The sequence below is a fragment of the Uloborus diversus genome, chromosome 8, assembly GCF_026930045.1.
Source record: "Uloborus diversus isolate 005 chromosome 8, Udiv.v.3.1, whole genome shotgun sequence".
Lineage (NCBI taxonomy): Eukaryota > Metazoa > Arthropoda > Arachnida > Araneae > Uloboridae > Uloborus > Uloborus diversus.
Genome location: NC_072738.1, coordinates 132502285 through 132523795, shown reverse-complemented (window position 1 = coordinate 132523795; position 21511 = coordinate 132502285). Strand labels below are relative to the sequence as shown.

Below are 21511 nucleotides of genomic sequence, written 5' to 3'. Positions count from 1 at the left end.
TAATCGAATTTGCCACGTTATTTTCAGTGGCTGTAAGCATTTTAAACTCAAGTGCATCATTTCGTTCAGAAATTTGTAATGAAAAATTGAAATAAGTTTCCTATTTATTCTCTACAATGCACCCATAGGAACGAAAAATTTAGACTATTTGTGATTTTTTTTTTTAAATTAAAGTTATTGCATTCTACAAAAATTTCAGAATTTCTATTTTTGTTTCAGTTTCTTAGAGTTTCGTTTCTGATCGAAAAGCTTTGACATTATAGTATTTCTTGCAGAAAAAATGAGTAAATGCAACAAAAATTTAATTTTGATGACTTTCAAAAGTACAGAAGAGATTGTTTAATATTTCGATAAGAAAAATAAATAACTTTGTAAGTCTTTTGAAAGACAGAAAAGAAAAAATATATTTTGAACAGTTTAATTTTTTTTCTATTGCGGTGCTTGCAAATTTAAAATTATGATTTGTACATTTTGAACCTAAATAAAAAAAATGTAAACTAAGTATTATTTTAATGTTTTCATTAAATATTTCTTTGTAAATTTTACTTCTGTTTATCTTTTTGTAGATATTGATATAGTGGAAAGTGCAATACAATGAAACAATTTCCATAAATAACTAAGCAGAAGATTTCAAGTATTAAATCTAATTTACTCACAAAAAGATTAATTTTCTATTGAAATGCAGAACTAAAGTTTTTCAGTTGATCTCTATTTTACACATGAATAGCCTTTTAAATCATGCATTGAAAACTTAAAGTTAGAAGCAGAAAAAGGAAACCTAAAAAAACCTTACAACACCGATATAAGTTGTGTGGAGTTTTATCCCGAAATGTTAAACTGTTTCCAATAACAATACATCACATTGTTATCGCCATGCTTCAGAAACAGGCAAAAACCAAATTGCCCTTACAATTCCTATCGATTAACAATCGGAAAGCTGTTTATTTTCTAACTTCGGGATCGTTCGTACCTGTATGCTCTGAAATAGAGATATCGCAGGTGGTTTCGAAAGAGAATAAAATTTTTCCGAAAACCCCCTTCCTTTTCGACAGGTGGCCGGGACCGCAGTGTACGGGTAAACGGCGCTTCTCGGCACCAGGTGGCGCACCGTTTCCCTGATTTCTCGAGACGGTCCTGTTCCCGTGCGTCCGGCCGCCGTCCGGCACACTATCGCTCGTCAAAGCTCTTTGTGTGACACAAACGGAGTAGGAGCGCTTGATAATTCCATGCCCCCGGATAGCAAACCCCGTTGACCGTTACGGTTGCCCTGGCGGGTCCAGGCGGTCTCAGGTACGTTTTATCCCATTTTTCGAACAAATCTGCTTTGTAAGAACGATTTTTTTCTACTTTCAAACGGATGAATTGTTTCTCCTAAGTCTCAAATGTGGAGAAACTTCGGATTGTTTTAGTGTTCAAGCAAAATATTTTCTTGGATATTTTTCTTATTCTATGACCTCATTGCATTATCTTATTCATGTTTAATCTTTTTTTTTCCGGTAAGAATGACTTTAGTTGCCTTAACAAACTTTTAAAGCAACACGACTACGGTGAAGTACCTGTTTCTAAATCGTTAACTTTTAGTAGTGCATTTGATGTTCCTAAGGGCTTCATGTTAAAAGGTGGGGATTGGGGAGAAAAATTCATGTGTTACTTTTTATGTTAAAAAAAAAGTCAACAATCGATATTTTATTTTTGAATTTCATTTAAGACATTATGTTTTTAATTGTCAGTTACAATAAGATCAAGTACTTATTTTATATGATAGTTTTTACAGTGCATTTATCCTCCTTATGTTTATATTTTTTAACCTTTAGTTTTAAACCGATTTCAATAAGTGGGTTGATGAAAGCTTAATCCAGCTAAAAGGCACTAATTTTTTACATTTTAGGATTTGACGTTCAATTACCTTGACTTTTTCTTTTTTTTTTTTTGGGGGGGGGGATAATAAAAATATACTTTTCATTTTTAATTGAATGCAATTTTGTTAGTTGTGTAAAGTACTCATTTGTAGATAATGTATAATTTATTTTGATAATAAATTAAATTCCGTTTGCATTTTAATCCATGAACTATTTAACTTAGATTTGTGGCTGCTGTTTACGCAGTTTTTTGATAGCTTTGTAGGTCAATGCAAGAAGCTTAGAAACGCTATTTCAGGGTTTTCATTTTTTTGGATTGTATTTCGTTATTTTGTTGTACTTATGTTTAAATTTATATTTCCTTTTTAAGTGAGATATGTTATTAAAAATTTTCACTTAAACTTGACATTTACAAATTATATCAGGACGTTTTCTTATATTTTTAATAGTATCTCTAGGTATTCTTTAAAAGACTGTATGCAATTGTTTTCTAGTACCTTTTAATTGTTACAGTGAAAGCGATTTTTGCACAAAAATCAATCCGTTACTAAAAACTGATGAATATATCTTCTTTTCAAAATATCTTTCTTGTAACTGAATGAAACTAATGAATTTTGGCTCTGGAAGTTTTTTATTATGTAATTAACTAAAAGTTGTTGTAACTACTGTTTACTACTACTGTTAATGATTACTTGCAATTAATGATTACTTGCAATATCAATATGGCTTGACTTGTTTGATGGTTTATCAATTTCTCGGTTTAAATTTCGTTTCGCAATTTTAGTATCATTTTTCGTACTATTGGATGACTGGCATAAATAAAATCCCTGTTCGTTGTGTTCATTGATTTTTTTTAGGATTTTCTCTTTTGAATTCTTCTTTAACATTTAAAGTTTAACATCTCTTAAAGTTTAATACTTCATTTTTTGTTAAAATGTTTTCATTTAGATAGCTCATAGCATTTAAAGGATTAAATATGGTGTCATAAAAAACTATACTTGTGAGCTTATATAAATATTTTCAGTTGAGTTCAAACTATATTTAATAGTTTTTCATTTATATGCATATGTATACAAATGTAAATTACAGTATATACAAGGATATCATTGGTCAAAATGAACTGGCTCATACTTTATTCAACTTAAAAAAAAAAAATGGATGTCTTAGAACAACTAATTGCGTTTAATAGTCACCATTGGAGTTTATAATTATAGCAAATTCATCAAATTGTGCACAATCAAAAACAGCAATCTGTTTTGTTAAACAAAATTTAAAAATACTCTGTTTAAAATCGTTTAAGTAGATCTAGTTTTGCTGATGGTGTTAACCATGATTGTAATAGAGAGTTTGAACAATAATTGTGATCTTACCGAAATGTCGAAATGAATTTACTTATTTCATTAAATTTAGTTTGAATAAAATTACTTTAATGATGATGGTGTATGTAAAATTTCAGGTGAAGCTATAGTAGGATTTTTTAAAAGTTTTCTTAAGCTTTTAAGCATACTCTTTAATGAAGTTTTTAAAAGAATCTACAAAGCAAAAATATAATCCATTTCAAGATTTTGCATTTTTAAACAAATTAAACATTAAATGTTAAAAGTAGTTTTTATTTAAGGCAACGAATTAGTTTGCAAAAATTTGTTAAGACAGTCTTGAAACATGTTATTTCTCAAAAGAATGGAAAGAAATATTTCGAGAAAAAAATGAGAAATGATTGCGGTTTTACGTGATGGAATATTAATTTAAAAACTGAATAATTAATTTACCCTCAAAAAATTGAATGGGTTAATTTATTCTCGTATGATTCTTGTGGAAAAATATGCTTTTGTAAGAACGGCATTGTTTCTTTAATGTTCAGTACATATACATTCCTCATTACATAGTTAAGCATAATTCAGATCAGAAAATGCTTGACACATAATAATTTGTTTTCGTACTAAGAATATTAAGTGGGTACATATTTATCATTTTTTTTTAACAAAAAGCTATAATGCTTCCAAATGTTTATAGATAAGAGATGTTCTTTTACAACTTTTCACATAAATAACAGTGAAGCATAATTCTATGCGGATTATTCATTAACGCATAGCGCTTTTCATAAAAAAAATTATGTTTCTGTAAGATCATTATTCCAAGTTTGGATTTTTTTTTTACATTAACTTCAACTTAGACTTTTTGTATTAGTAATTTTTATTTATTCTTTTCTCCTGATGGGTTTCGGTAACATGGTCTCTTGGCGGTATTGGCAATAAGTAATGAGTTTTTAATAAAGTTTAAGTTAGCTGGATGATTAGTTTAAATTTTAATGGAACTTTTAATGCTATTTAACGGCTTGATTTATGTATTTGGCGATTTTTCATAATTTTAATAGAACTTTTAATAGTTTTTGAAGACCCGATTTAGTTATTTGGCGGATTTTTTACTATTTAACCTAGCATCTGCAACGACTGTTGTGCCATGGATTTTGAAAATCGCCTTGATCACATTATTATAAATTTACCATTCCTTCTGAGTACTGTTCCGCTTGAGTGTTGTTTTCCTTATTCAAGTTAGGCAACTGAAATGAAAGAGCTAACATATTGGGTTTATTAAGACGCATATAATTTGATTTCGAATATATTTTTTTTTTGCGTTATTTTGTTTCTTACAACGTTAATTCACTGTTCCAGCTTCATTATGCTTTACATAGTTCAAAAAGGAAATATTGTTTTTATACAATTTCTCTGCAGTTATTCTTTTTCACGTGTGTTACCAAAACTTACAAAATTATTAAAACCAAAACAGCAGTAACAAAAAAAAAAAAAAAAAAAAAAAAAAAAAAAAAAAGAATTTTGACATCTTGAATTCAAATTATGTTTTTCGCAATCACGAGTGTGTGTGTGTGTATGTAGGCGTGTGTGCTTGTGTGTGGGAGGTATTTGTTTTTATGTGTAGGGGGTACGAAACAGGGAACCCCGCTCTGCTATGCCATCTGGGGCTTCCAGAGAACTGACCTTTCGGCCGGGGCCCCCTTACCCGTAAGGGAACGAGAACTAAACCACTTACGACTCTAGACACCGTGGACCCAGGTACGGACCTGACTCCGGTGGTGCCCATTGCCTACTCACTGTCCCACTCGATAGCCATTGGGCAGATACAAATCTGCTCACACGCAAGTAAAGAGTGGTCGTTTTACATACGTGGATGCTACACCATCGTAAAACCCTCCCCATTTACCCGGGCTTGGGACCGGCATAGGGACGGGCCTGGCCCCAAAAGACCAAACCCCACCTACGGCTGGGTTATGTGTAGGGGGTATGTGTATGTGTGTGTAGGCATGTGTGTTTGTGTTTGTGTGCAAGCATGAGTGTGTGGGTAGTTGTGTGTATGAGTGTTTGTGTGCGCGGGGGCGGGGTATGTGTATGTGTGTAGGCATATGTGTTTGTGCCTGTGTGCATGCATGAATATGTGGGTAGTTGTGTGTATGCGTTTGTGTGTGTATGTGTAGGTGTCTGTATGTATGCGTGTGTGTATGTGTTTGTGTGTGTGTATGTGTTTGTGTATATGTTTGTGTATGTGTGTAGGTGTATGTGTTTGTGTGTGTGTGCGTGTGTGTGTAGTTGTGTATGTATGCGTGTAAGTGTAGGATATTGAAACACCCTGGAGACGGCTTTCGCTATAGGAGCAGCATCGTGAGGAGCCGGTCGACGGTGATGCTGCAGAGGGTGCTGGCGGGAAAATAAAATGATAGCACATCAAAACAGTCAAGCGAGAACAATAAGCAATCGTGCTTGCTCCAAAAAAAAAAAAAAAAAAAAACGCTCTGTTGGTAGTATACACTTAAAAGTTTTGCGTTTGCAAGTTTTGAAGAACACGCGTGATCAATAAAATTATCAAGTAACGTTAAAATTTAAGAAAAACATTCATGGATTGAAAATTTAGCACGCCAAAGCCAACATACGAGCTAATTTGAGGAAATCGAAAGTTCAATAAACTATAGAAGAAGCTATAGCCTCCTGCAAATGGTGGATACAAAAATGCAAAAACAAAATGGCGGAGTGCAAAATTGAAATGTTTTACCTCTTTGACTATTTTCTTAAAACACCTCAAGATGGCGTATTCAAGCTCGAGAACTGCGAGTTTACAACGAGCTTGCTCGTTGCTATAGGACTCGTCGTTTCCGTTAAGCTGCAAGTAGTTTGCAATATTTAAGTGCTCCTAAAAGGGAAGAATAAAATCAAGATTGAACTGAATGAGCAAAGACATTACTTCGGGTTCTTATTTTGTTTCGGATATTTTCATGCCAAATATGTATCACAAAAACCAGCAAACACAGTATTGATATTTTATTCAACTATTTTTTAATAACTAGTGGTACCCGCACGGCTTTGCCCGTAGTTGAAAATTAAAAGGTCATTCGGTTCGCATGTATATTTACAAATAATGGATGACGAATTTCTCGCCAAATGGCTATGTTCGCTCTGCCATTCCACGTCATGCTAATTTCGTAATTTACTCGTCCATCTTATGATAATTTTGCTCCGGAAAATGCTCTTAAAATTGAAATAGAAAAATAACAAAATCGAATTTTCGAAAAATCGCTTCGAGGTGCACACCCCCGTGCTAAAAACTAACTTTGTGCCAAATTTCAGGAAAATCGGCCGAACGGTCCAGGCGCTATGCGCGTCAAAGACATCCTACTGGCATCCTACAGACATCCAGACAGAGAGACTTTGAGCTTTATTATTAGTAAAGATGAAATAGAAAGCAAGAAAAGAAAAATTCCGATGTTTGCGCCGTAAAACATTAACATAATTTGAGCTACAGCTTAAAGCAGTAATAAAAATCAGTAATTTTCTGCTATTTAGCCATCACCTCGATTTCTAATTTCTGTGATCGATTTCATTTAAAAAGAATACAGGCGTCCCTCGTATAATACGGTTAATTTTTTCCGTGTGGTATCGAAACCGTGTTATACGAGACTTTTTTAAAAATAACTTTTTATCTTATTTTTTACGCTACTTAATCATGTACATAGTAAAAATATGTCAATGTGTATCGTATTGTATCGAAACCAAGTTTCATAAAAACAAGAAGTATTTAATTCAAGATTCGTACCGTGTAATATTGAAACCGTGTTCTATATTGTGTTGGACGAAGAACGCCTGTATTTGATTGTAGCAATACTGATTCACAGCATTTATGTTTGTGAAGTTCTAACTAATATTTATCGTCTGCAGCATTGATTTTCTTAAGTTATATTTTATTTTAGTTGTTTATTTCGGCGAACGTTTCAGTGGTATCACTTACATTTTAAATAATCGTTTATTGCTTGAAATCAGATTTTGCCATTTGATTCAAAAAAATATTCTAACTCATGCGAAATTTAACATACAGCATGCAGTAAACACCATTTTTTAATTATTTTTTTTAAATGTCTGATTTTTGCAACAATGCGTGGTCTTAATGACGTCACAAATGATGCTCTTTGGAGCATCTTTCTATCACGTTTCCACGTTATGATAATCAAGAAGCGAATTAAAATTGCGCTCTACGCTTGCTATCAACCATATCGTTGCAATACACGTGAGTAAAGAAGCAAATTAAATATTTTGTTCTGTGAATGGCAACACTGAATGGCATTTCATCATTTGTGATGTCATCGGCAGAAGCATAAAGAATGAAAGCTCACCGAATTAAGTAATTTTTTAACAATATTAAACTTAAACAAATTATTTAAAAAATGATCAGATCCTATGGTTTTTAAGCATGCTCTTTCAGAAAAAAATACTTTTAAAATTTTGGAAACAACCCCATTGCGATAGCAACCTATTCACTGGGCTTCTTGTTTCTACAAATGGAATGAAAAGGAAATGGAGAATCAATTCGTACCCGTTATATTATGACTGGCGATTTCCTAGATACGAAGCTTATCCATAAAAAAATGAAATGACAATTTGAACACTACAGTATATATGTGGTTGTTGTGGCCAATTTTCACCGTACACTTATCATAAAGATTACATTTGGATCATAAATCGTGATGATATTTTTATTTCTTATCAATCTTTAATGATGGAAATTACTGATCTGGACGTTTTGTATTTAGGGGTCGTTTTACAACTTAAGTTCATCTATATAGGTGCTTTTCCTGAAAAAACAGGATTTCACACAAAAAGACCAGTTTTTTTTTAATTGTGAAATCTGCTGGAGTTTAGCCTCAAGTTAAGATGAATGCGCACCGCAGACGAGAAAATTCAGTCTGTCGAAATAATTATCACCTACGAGCTTCATTAATTGTCGTCGTCATGATAATTTGAAAAATCGAAGGAGTATTTACTGCGGTCAAGTGAGCGTAAAAAGCGCAATGGGGTCGTTTCCGAAATTTTAAAAGTTTTTTTTTTTTTTTTCTGAAAGAGCATGCTTAAAAACATAGGATCTGACCATTTTTTAAATAATTTGACTAAGTTTAATATTTTTAAAAAATATTTTATCGGTGCGCTTTTATTGTTTACGCTTCACCATATGACATCACAAATGATGAAATGCTAATCACTGATGCCATTCAAAGAGCGCAATATTTAATTCGCAGTTTTACTCACGTGTACTAGAAACGAGAGGGTTGATGGCAAGTGTAGAGTGCAATATTTAATTCGCTTCTTGATTATCATGACGGGAAAACGCGGTAGACAGATGCGCCAATGTACATCATTTGAAACGTCATAAAGGCTACGCCGTATTTTCAAAACCAGATATTTTAAAAAATTAATCAAAAGCTAAGCGTTGGGAAATTGAAAGTTTTTTCTCGCACCATGCTTTTTTTTTTTGCTTATTCTATCAATTTCAGTGACTAAAATCGGTACTTTTGACTGAAGAAAACAACCCCGTTTGTGATTGCAAAAAAAAAAAAAAGATTAACTTACGTAAATTAGACGAATGATGCTGTGGGATTCTCGAAACAAAGTGAAAAAAAAAAGAGTTAGTTCAAATGGTGGTGTTTTCGCTGTCTAATTTTCTTATGCAAATGCTCAAGTGCGGCTATATATTTACGTAAGATTCTATTTTCGTAACATACAAAACTTTTACATGAAAATAATATGCAGTTTAAGGGAATAGTACAACATTCAACTAGAAAATTATGATTCTGTATTAGTTGTCTTTTTTTATGCATTCATTGAAGAATTTTTTCTATGCTTGCTTAAATTCAGATGTTTACACTGTCATAGCCAGGTAAACGGCAGATCTACAAATTGAGTTTTAGAGTTATTCGAAGAAAGGTGCTCGTAATTTCCTTACAAACATCAGTAAAATATTGGAGTTTGATGCCTTTTTCATGCTTCCTAATTTTGGGAAAAACAAATAAACAAAAGAATTCAGTAAATAATTTTGTGCTTGAAAAGTTAAGAAAAAAAAAAAAAACTACCTAAATTTGCCCAAATTTGTAGGTAACTACAGACACGTGTTTATTGGATACAAAGAACACCTTTTTTTATGCAAAAGAAGTGAGCTTGTGGGTGAAAAATCATCCAACAATATGCGTTCGTTCCTTTGCTTTTGTCGGGTCTTTGCTTTCATATTCATTTGCATTGAAAAAAGAATGCATTGTAACCTCAAAGCACGTTGTTATATATACAGTAAAGAAATATACATAGAGAAGCCCTGTTGGTAAGGTACAAACTGGTTGGTAAGGTACAAACTGGTTGGTAAGGTATACTGTTGGTAAGGTTGGTAAGATACGTTAAAAAGGAGATGAAATTGAAGCCGGAATTATGGGATACAGCGTTGCAATCATGGGCGGGGTTATGAGAACGTGGTTGCTTCGCGAGAATTGTTTTCACCAATCTCACGAAAGGACCGAATAAAGTAGCTGGCGGATTGGTTTGCATTTAATTCACGTTTTAATGCAATTTGAAAAACGTGCTTCACCAACTAGCAGCAATATCTAAGTTTAAATTAACTACCAATTGAAATCCAGTAATGGAGTGTTTTGAATCAAAATGTATGTCAAGATATTTAGCAAGAAGCTAAGGATCTTGGGATATAGCGGTGCAACTTCTGGCTTCAATTTCTTAGTACAGCGGGGCCTCTCTATGTAATTTCTTTACTCTATGTTGTTATATGATTAAAGTGAAAAACCAACGTAAATAAAGCACAAATTTTGCAGAAAATACAGCATATAGCTATTTCAAGGCTACAATGGAGCCTCTTCATCAGTGCAAAAAACTCACCAACACAACCGAAAGTCGCGAGATGTGCCGAGTAAAACTAAAATTGAGTCGGCCTCAGCTCTTTATGGGGATATTTCGATAATTGGGAATCTGACACGGTTGTCTCATTTTTGGCGTAAATAATTTTATTTTGGTAACCCTGCTGATTTATAGTAAGCCAATGTGAATAGATGTTTCGGTTCTCTTTGTTTAGATTTGCAATTAGAAATACCACTCGCGCAGGCACTGGAGCCAAAAACTGACGCCAATGAAGTAAGATCGCCAGATTCCCAATTATCAAAATATCCCCATCTTTATCATTTAAAACAATACAGTCCGTTAACCAGGGACCGAAAGAAATGATTGATATCACTAAATTTTAGGTTAATTTATTTTTTTTATATTTTTCTCTTATCTTAATTTTTTAAGGAAAAATAGATAAATGGATACTTTGATAAGATTTTCTGGGCACACGTGTTTAGTGCTATGTCTTTTATATCATCCTAGAACCAGCAGTTGGGTTATTTATAGCCTGTTAATAAAGACTCATTTCTTAAGTTTCTTACAAATTTTCACTTCTTTCCATAACTGAACGTCGTCGATAATTTTTCCTTCTTAATGATGACGAACTATAAAAGAAAGGCGTTATCTTTTCAACATTAAGAAGAAAATGTTAATGAACTGATAAGTAAAGGAAAAACGATAAGAAAAGTGCTAAATTTATCTACTTTATTACTGAACCGGCTAACTACTCTCAGAAGTCTTTCTGCTTTTGACAAGTATCTGCAAATTTATTACTAAAGTTTAAAAATCTAAAAGAAACGTTTTTGCTCCGAAATCAATTTAGATTTTTTTTCTAGATAAAGTCCTTCTCAAAACCTCTTGCATACTTATTATAACGTCTCTTAACTGTAACTGTTTTATGTTCAAGGTAACTGATGATATGAGACTTAATTTCATTGGAACCGATAAATTCCTTCTTATTTAAAAATTGCAATTTTTCAATGTACTTTCTCCGTCATAGTGCCTGCGTTTTGATACTGATTACTAAAAACAATGAAAAATAATATAAGTTATGAAATTAGTTTTTTTTAATGAATTTAAAAAATATTTTAAGGCTTATCTTAAGCATTTGGATTTTGGGCATTATATTTAAATAATACAGATTTTCCTTCTTCTTTGATTCAAGTCAAGTCATTTTTTTTTAATTTCAAAACGAAAAAAAAAAACTTTAAAATAAAATATAAAAAATGTTTTTTAATTTTAAAGACAATTTATATCAATTTGGTCCTCACTAAGAGGTATAAATATCTGAATTCTAGATTAAAACACTCACTAATTGCAGTTAATCTTAATATCTCTATATCTGGGTTAATCTTAAAGCAGCCGATGCAATTTAAATTTAAAATAGGGAGAGGAAGAAACATAGGTGGTAGAGTAAAAGCTATTGGCATACCGCCTTTTTCTTCTCTTATATTTTTAATTTAAATTTTATTGTCTGCTTAAGAATTAACTAAAATATAAAGACATTAGGATCAACTGCAATTTTTGAGTGTTGTAATCAAGAAATCATGTACTTATTTTATTTCACTTATTTTAATTCTTATTTTTAAAAAACATTTTCGATATTTTTACGATGCACAGGTTCACGAAGAGTTAAAATTGGATTTTATAGATAGTCGGGGTGTTCATATTTCATATTTGGGCATATACTTCCGTAAGAAGATTTTCACTCACTCAATATTTGATCTAAATTTAACGTTTTAGTCACTGGGGAAGCACTTTTTGTAAATACTGAAAGCATTTTTAAGAACTGTGTTTAAGAACTCGATGAACTGGAACGACTCGAAATCCTGGATAAAAAATCTTTTTCATCACCGAAAATAGGGCGTAGTGGCGGCCCGAAGCGGGTAGGTCGCCCAAAGTGGGTAATAGGCTTTCGTATGCCCCCGCATAATGTGTAAGCGGCGATGCATACGCATGTCGTCTTTTCCCGAATAACCCCGAGTTTTAATCAGTCCCAGTGAAGCAGCATTGCGCAATCAAGATTAAAAGAAAAAAATGATACATTTCTAAAAAAAATGAAGTTTTGTTGCTTATTTCTTTTGATTGTCAATAATATTACGTTATTCTGACACCATCTACCTTTAAACTACGATAGTCATTCCGTTTTTTTTTCAGCATTTTTAATTTAAGGTTATAACTATTAAAATAAAAAAAGTGCTTTTGGGCAAAGCGGGTATAGGATTTAATCATATATTTATTTATAATTTCTTGACCCCTCTTCATTAAATCAATTATTTCTTTATGTTTTATAAACAATTGTATTGACTATAATGGCAGGAAGCTAGTCAACTAATTTAATCATTTATAAATTCATATTTGATTTGCAAATGTACCAAATCACAATTAGTTAAGCTTACACACTTTGGGCGCCTTAGTAGGGCAAAGCAGATTTTTCAAGTGTTTGTAATGTTAGATAATAAATGAATATTTGGTTTGAAATAATACAAAAATCACTTTTTATTTTGAAGTTCAAGAGAACCCTGCTAGGAAATAAAACCGAAATTATTGCGATAAAAAACAAAAAACTACAATTTTCGAGCGTTGTTCGATAACCTACCCGCTTTGGGCCACCCTCCCCTAACCCAATAATGTGATTACATACATATATACATGATACATATTTTTTCTTACCATTGTCACATTTCTATAAAAAGATATTATTAATCCTAATGAAACATTCATAAAGTTCACAAAGTTTTTTTAAGGCATAGAAAATTAATATTTCACATCCAATATTGTTTATTCATATAAATTTAATAGAACAAACTTATCTATGTCGACGGAAGGATGCAGCTAACGTAATTAATTAAAAAAGAAACTACCTCTGCTAAGATAATTAAGGATAAGTATCTCGAGTTGTCAGGATAATTAAATCGAAGTGGTTAAGGTAGATAAGATAATGTGGCGGAAGTAACTAATGCAGACGGCAATATATGAAGGAAGCATGTGAACAAGTGGGGAGAGGATATTACAAGTTGCAATTAACACCAGTAGAAAAATTTCATTACTTTGTTTTTATTTCTGATCGAAATATATTGTTCATTTTCGTGAATAATAATATGATATGTTGGACTTTTTTTCAAAGCAAAAATCTATGTTTCGCTGCTTAAATTTCGGTTTTAAGTAGTATTACTTAAGAGGAAACTTGCAAGTAAAATATTGTTATTTCTGAAATTGATCCAATTTTTGAAAAGAAAATATCGTTTATTGGCGAAAATAGTGGTGCACAAGTAAAAATAAAACCACATAAGGTAAATACACCAGTAGTGGCCAGTGTTCTTCAGTAGTGACCACTTCAAAGTTAATGTTTGAAAAAAATGGGTCATTCTGCAAAAAACGCGCTTTTTTTTATATCCAGGGTGGTTAATTAAAAAAAATATTTATTTCTAAGCACTTTTTTTTATGAGATTTCGAAAAGTATAACCAATTTTGAAAATGATCAATACAAATTAATGATGTTATAAAAATTTAATTTTTTTTTCTTCACTGAACGGAGGGATACTTATATGCCTCCGTTACATGTCCCAACACATTTCGTGCCAAGTACTTTTTCATTTATTTACTCAATACAAAAAAAATTAAATAGATTTAAAAGTGAAATTTAGATCATTTCATGTTTTTTTAAATAGATTAAAGGAATTATGTTGTAAAATAAAAAACTATATAGCATTCATAATCTTTTGAATCACTGTCACAGTATTTCTTGTATCCTCCGTTCAGGGTTAAATTAAGTAATAGAATTTCCTATAGACGGCAGTACTGGCAGCTCATTACAGAGGTTTAGAATCACAAGTTAGCCCTTTTCAACTCTGGGTCTTCATAGTGAAGAACTTAGTGTGAAAGAATTTCAGCATTATTCTCTTTGAAGTCAAATAGGTCCTTAACTTTGTGTATCCTTCGTTCTTGAGTTAAAAAGGAAAGAATTGTTTGTGTAAGAATTTTTTTTATAGTTAAAATTGAATCACTTTTTTAAAAGTAAATTCTAAATAACATGTTGCGTTAACCCTAAATCAACACAATGATCATAGCAAAACATAAATATTTTTATCCTCCGTTACAGTATAGATGTAATGGAGGATATACAATCAGAAATGGAGCATACAACTTTCTTTAAAAATCCATTTTAAGAAACATGTGTACATTTTAATCAGTTCAAATCGTGCTTCTCATACAAGATGCAATGTTTATTTAAATGAAAAGTTTAAAAATAACATTTAAAATATATATTTACTATCTGTTACCCTCCGTTCACATCCAAAATTGTAACTACAAAAGAAAGTTACAAAATAACCAATAAAGAATGTGACTAACTATGTGAGAGTAAAAAGGTGCCTAAAAAGAGCAATATAAAGTAACTTTTAAAAGAAGTTGAAGACTTTTTTTCATGAATTCCAACTGAAAAACCTACGTTTTTTGTATAATAACCCAAATAGGATTCTCCAGGTCTCCCAATGGATTCAAAAGTGCATCAAACGTGCAAGAGGTATTACCTCCTGCACGTTTAAATCCATTGGGAAATCCAATCCGGAACCCTATTTTTTCAAATATAAACCTTGAAGTGGCCTCTACTGAAGCACTATTATAAGCACTGGCCACTACTGGTGTTCTTAGCTTATTTGCAGATTGAGGGTTTTAATTCAAAAGCTCTTTTTTGCTGTAACTATGGCAGGCAACTAGTTTGTGCAACAAATGGTGACTTTTGAGCGGTGGTTATCAATGAGGATTCATTTTTAAAATTTCCCAATATGCATACTTAATTACACGCTATTCTGCCATGCAAAGGGCAAAAGTGTTATCTGCAGTCGAACTCAAACTGAGAAATTATTTTTTAAAGTTTCACGTTACCATATACAGAGGCGGAGGAAAAAAACTGCAACATTTGCAAAAAATTAACATTTTGAAGAATTTTTAGCGAAATAAGAGAACAATTATTCTGTAAACCAAAAGCTTTTTTTTTTTTTATCATCCCTTAGTGTAAATACCTGGGAATAAGCTGCAAATTTCAGAGTTTACTTACTATGCACAATGTTTTCATAGCTTTTCGTGAAAATGTAACTTATACTCCCGAAGACACACTTTAAAACAATTACATTTAGTTTATCTTGAAGCTTCTAATTCTCTCCAGAATTGAATTTTTGAGATGTGTCACTATCGTCACATATGTGAAATATGCTTTTTTCTGTACTTTGTAAGTCAAGTCATTAAAGTCATGCAGATAATTAGTCAGTAATGTATTATGTTTTTCAAACTAGTTGAACCAGTACGAACATCTGCCATAGTCTCTCTTTTTGGAATCATAAAATGTATCCCGGGATTTGGGTTTCGTGAAACTGTGTCGGGTTCATAAGAAATGTGACATCCTCTTATATATATTAACGAATGATCGAATAACGTTCCTAACGTCATCATCAATGAAACTCGCTCCAGGACATGATTACTATATAATATGTTTTGGTAATGTTTGACGTGCAGGGAAATGCTTTATTATGACGAGGCGGAACTGGATCCTGTATCTTAACTGTGATACTGGCAAAGCTGTCATTTCAGGGGAATGAAGAAACGTAAAAATAGTCAACAATGAACGCTTTCTGGACTGGAAACTGGATTTTAGGGTTAATCCACAGGAGTTAGGGTTAAAATTTCAACTATCAAAATATCCTCAAACAGGCAATTGCTTCATTCAAATGTTGAAGTAATTTTTATCCATCATACCTCGACGGGCGATTTTCTAATTACAAAATAAAACAAATTCTTATGGCAATATGCTTACGTAACGTAGCGATATGAGACAAGGAGGGGAGATGGAGGAGATTTAGTGTGCCGTTTTGGGACAGGGGGGAAGGGGTCAATATGTGACAAGGGGAGGGCAGAGAGGGTCAAATATGTTGGAATTTAAGTTTCATCATTTATGGACGGCGAAACCCAGTATACAGCAAAATAACTTATTTTCACGAACCGTAATTTTTGCGAACATGAAAACATCGATGATTTCGCTAGCTGAAAATTTTATGTGAGCAGAACTGAATGTTAATTATTAATATAAAGTTGAAACATTTATTGAGGATTAAATTTTCACTGTTACTACGGGCTCAAGAAAATGAAAGCTTGTCGAAAATAAGTGTTTTATATTGTTGGAAGATTTTACAGTCGTGTCAGGAGCTTGGCGAGGCTCCAAATGTCACCAAAAACCATTTACAACCGAATGTGTCTCAAGACAAAACTCGCGCACCACAGTCATTTCACTTGGTGAGTTTAGGCGACTTGTCGTTCAATAATAAACCATTATTTTGACTTTGTTATGAAGACATTTAGGTTTCTCTAAGCCAGGGGCTCTTAGATGGTGGATCGCGACCTCCCAGGGGGGTCGCGGGATGTGTCCAGGGGGGGGGGAGAGGAGTCGTGGGATGTAGAAGAAAAGTTTAAAGAAAATTAATTTATTGAAAGATTATAAAATCAGTAAGGTCTAGTACTGTGTCTTATTATAAAATAATTCAAGAGATAAAAATTCATATTTATTTTACTAGTTTCTTGCGTTTCTAAGGATAAAACTTAACCATTTGTGTAGTTTTTAGTTACTGTTTTAGGGTTTAGGCAGAGTTAAAATTTTGGTGGGTCGCCAAAATACTAAAAGTCTAAATTATATATAGTCTAAGAAGGGGTTGGTCGCAATGTCTAAAAGTTTGAGAACTCTAAGCCCAACTGCTTCGAATTTAGCCAATATTTTTTGAAATTCCCAACCCAATTTTTATTTGTATGCTGCACTTTTTTCTTAGTGTTAGTCAAAGGATATATCCCAAGCTATGCTGAAAATGTAAGTTCATAAGTATGTACAGGCATCCCTCCTATAACACGGTTAATTTGTTCCGCGTAGAATCGAAACCGTGTTATACGAGACTTTTTTAAAAATAATTTTTTAACTTATTTTTTACACTAATTAATCATGTAGATAGTAAAAATCATGTCAATATGTATCGTGTTATATCGAAATCATGTTATACAAGATTTGGAAATAATGTAAATCAAGGGATGTGTACCGTGCTGTATTGAAACCAAGTTTCATAAAAACAAAGTAAAGTATTAGAGTTATTATCAAAGATTAATAAAATGTATTCAACAAAAATAAAATTCAATCTTTTTAAAATATAACATTCGTGTTGTATCAAAACCATGAAGCATTAAATTCAAGTTTCGTACCGTGTAATATCGAAACCGTGTTATATTAATCGCAAATTTGGTTCCGTGTAATATCAAAACCGTGTTATACGAGTAACGCCTGTATAGAATAAATAATTATTTTTCCACATAAAAGTTTAGTTATAAAATTTAAACATCCTTGCAGATCATGAATTGATTTTTATTTCGCGCATTATTTTTTAGCACATACATTTTTTCTTAGCTTTCAATTCCTTGAAAGAATTTATTTTATCTTCCTGTCATTTTTTGAAAATTTCATTTTAAATTGAATTTCTCGTCCTTCAACTTATTAAATAAATTTGTTTTATCTTCCAGTCATTGTTAAACTGTGTCATAATACTAGTTTTCCTCTTTGTCCACAACGACTGCTTCTTCACGCAGGATTTTGTACATAACGTTGATGCGATGTCAAATACTTATTCTAACATCGATTGCTGGCAAGAAAACCATCAATCTCTGATAGTTTGCAGTTTGAATATTTTTCCCTTTTGCAACAGTTTTGCTGCATGCTAAAAACGTCAGCTCAAACGAATCATTTTAGAATAGTCATGCAGATTTGCGAACGATCTTTTACGTGTTATACGGAAAGTTATGCATAAGTTTCAAACTATGTGTGAAATCGATAGCTTATTTGTTAAAGCTGACAAAATGAACGATTGTTTCCTTTCACATTTCTATCAATCTCTGTTGCAGTTTATACGAGGTATGACAAAAGCAGCTTCAAAGAGTTTACTGCTTCAAAACACTCGACTCTATTATTGTTTCCTTAAACTCGAGGACAAGTTTATTGTATTTTAAATTTCTGACAATCTCCACAATTCTTATTGCTTAAAACCACTTGATTCGATTATTGTTTCCTCATATTTGGAAAAACGTTTATACAATCTAACTCGCTCATAACGAACCCTGATTTAACGAAACTCTGATTTGATGAGGAAATCAGAAGCATTTGCTCGGCACAATGTTAAGTCTATGGGAGCATTGTTCGCTTTAAACAAATAAACCCCATTCAAAGCGGGCGGTATTTTAACATTTCTATTGACTTCCAGCTCAACTTATTCTGCTGGGGAAACAAAATCATATTAGGAATTCTTAAAGCTTATTTGAACACACGAGAGTCGATCCAAAAGTAAGATTCCCATCAATTTTTCAAATATTATACCAGGCCCCACAAAATTTTTTAGATCCAGATATTTTTTCTTTAGAATCTTGATCTGTAGGTGTTGTAATGTGAGAATATCTTGGGTAGACATGTTAGATCCTGCGAAAAATAATTTTACAGGCCATCAAAGATAGTGTCCATTTTGGTTCACTTGCTCATTACGTTTTTCGCAACGGGCGTACCTATTAATTTAATTTTAGTTTTGAACTGAGATTTTTGGGGCTTAGAAAGTCAATTAATGTAATAGTTACGTCGATAAAGTCGCTCTGGCTATTTCCACAATTTTTACATGAGATATCTCTGACATTTTTGTTTAACATTCTAGTTACTAAAAAATGTACAAAAATTAATAACTCTTAATGAAACCAAACGATTTCAAAGTGTAAAACCTTTTGTGTAAATCAATATCTTTCAAGGTCACTAGCGCAACCAGTAATACCTTCTGGAGGAGCTTTTTTGATCAAAAATACCTTTTGAACAACTTGCGGTGGTCTAAACTACTGATTATAAGTGACTTCAGAAACCTAACTCGGCTTAAAGCTACATTTGTTTGACCTTTAGCAAAAATGCGCGAACTTAAATCAACTACAGCTATACATATAAACAGCCTGTATAACTCATGATGACGTGAGCTCGGAAACGTCGTTAGTCTAATGCTTCTCGCTAAAAAAGCCCGTCAAGAAAGTACACGTCGCGAAACTGAGTCCCCTGAATCGCGACAAAAACAAATGCAACATGTTAGAGGTGAAATTCGAATTAGTAGACTTACTAAACAAAAATTCAGGCAGTGAAAACGCTACCTGCATTTGTCGCACGCAGGTAGCTTGCGAAACGATCCCAATCTGCCAATAAGGCCACTAACAAGGCCACCTAAGGTCAGGGCCGTAACCAGAAAATAATTTCGGGGAGAGTTTAAAAACGTTTATGCGGAGCTTACGAACTATAAAGAAAGTTGTGATAATGTTCAAGTCGCCGGGTCGTCTTTTATGAAAGCGTTTTATGCAATTAATATACATATGAAAGAAATTTGAGTTTTGGAACAATATTTTTTGGAAATCTTTAAATATAAACAAACATTTAAATGTCAAACTTGACTTTTTTTTTTTGGGGGGGGGGGGGGTGAACCCTAAGAACATTCCCTCCCCCCTTGTATGTGGCCCTGCGACTGGTTGTTGATAAGGTGAACTTTGATTACTGTCATGTGTTTAGTGACACTCCCAAGGTTAAGACAAATCGATTGACGTAGGAATCATCAAAATTGGCCAGGCCTTTTAGCCTCTACAACGCCTCCTTTGCGTTGCTGCTTTTTACGAGCACTCGGTTATAGCGAGAAAAAACCGCAGTTCTTTCGCACACGTTATGATTAAAACGATTCGCGAAAGACCAAATTGGAGAATGTCGACTTTCACCAGTGATTCACAAGAAAAATTCGATCTTTCGACAATGCCTTTGACATGTGAATGTTATTATTCAGCGGCCGATGTCGGATTTTCGGACTTTCATGGCAAGTATTTGATAATTGCACATTTTTGTAAGATGAAAATGGTGTTACAGTAACTACCTCATGTTTTATTTAGTGCATTGTATTTGACCCTTTTATTAGTTTTCATACATTGAAATATGTGTATGACATTTAGAGTCGACTCTATGTATTCTGAACACTCATGGGACCGAACGAAAGTGTTGGGTTTTGGGGGTGTTCAGTATAGAGAGACACTGGATAATGCATATGTATTCTTCTGGACCATCAAAATCCTCATATATATAATTGCAAATGATAGAGTAACGCCCCTAACGTCACCAACAATGAAACTCGTGCCACGGCATGATAATTTGACAATACTTTTAATTTTGACAAGGCTGAACTCGATCCGGTAATTCAACTGTTTTACTGGTAAGACTGTGTCATTTCAGGGGAATGACGAAACGAGAAAGTGGTCAACAATAAACGCCATCTACTGGAGTTTAGGGTTAATCCACTGGAGTTAAGGTTAAAACTTCAACTATCAAAATATCACCAAACAGGCAATGGTGTTGTTTCCTTCAGTCAAAAGTACTAGTTTTAGTCACTGAAATTGATAGAATAAGCAAAAATAATAACATGGGCCTAGAAAACACTTTCATTTTCCCAACAGTTATTTTTTTATTAATTTTTTAACGTGTCCGATTTTTCTAATAAGGCGTGGTCTTGATGACGTCACAAATGATGCATTTTGGCGCATCTTTCTACTGCGTTTCCACGTTATGATAATCAAGAAGCGAATTAAATATTGCTCTCTACGCTTGCTATCAACCATATCGTTGCCAATACAAGTGAGTAAAGATGCGAATTAAATACTTTGCTCTGTGACTGGCAACAGTGAATGGCATTTCATCATTTGTGATGTCATCGACCAGCGTAATCAATGAAAAAGCACCGATTTAAGCATTTTTTTAAGTAGTAAACTTAAACAAATTATTTAAAAACTGGTCAGACCCTATGTTTTTAAGCATGTTTTTTCAGAAATAAATACTTTTACATTTTTGGAAACTATTCCATTGCTTCGTTAAAATGTCAAAAAGTAGAAACACTTTTCACCCGTCATCCCTTGACGGGCGAGTTTCTAGTGTGTTCAGAATATCTCGATATTCTGAACACACTAGAAAGTCGCCCGTCAAGGAATGACGGGTGAAAATTGTTTCTACTTTTTGACATTTTAACGAAGCACTGGGGTAGTTTCCAAAAAAAAAAAAAAAAAAAAAAAAGAGAGAGAGAGAGAGATATGTTTAGGACAAGAAAGACACATTAGAGAATTTTCAGACAGAGTGAGTTCACTGTATAAAGTTATTTCATAGTTTTTCTGTGCTCAAAGTTATCCGCAAATGTCGCTTTTTTTTTCATAAGAAGAATTTTAAATTTTGAAATAAAATGTAATGGTACTGTAAAAAACACAAGATCAAAACTAATCTGGAAAAATAGCGATAATCATCTGCTAACGCCTAGCAATAAATCATTTTTGATTTATGAATTATGTCTTTTGGACACGCAGCTGCTCTAAGCG

The 21511-nt window shown here is 32.8% G+C and overlaps 1 protein-coding gene across 1 annotated transcript in view; it reads left to right on the top strand.

Annotated features, from left to right (window-relative positions):
- The first annotated feature begins 1168 nt into the window (after positions 1 to 1168).
- Positions 1169 to 21511, top strand: part of LOC129227292 (synaptotagmin-7-like) — a 280815-nt gene continuing 260472 nt past the window's right edge. The window contains exon 1 of the mRNA XM_054861830.1: positions 1169 to 1290. The gene's annotated coding sequence lies outside the window, so the exon portion shown is untranslated. The remainder of the gene's footprint in view (positions 1291 to 21511) is intronic.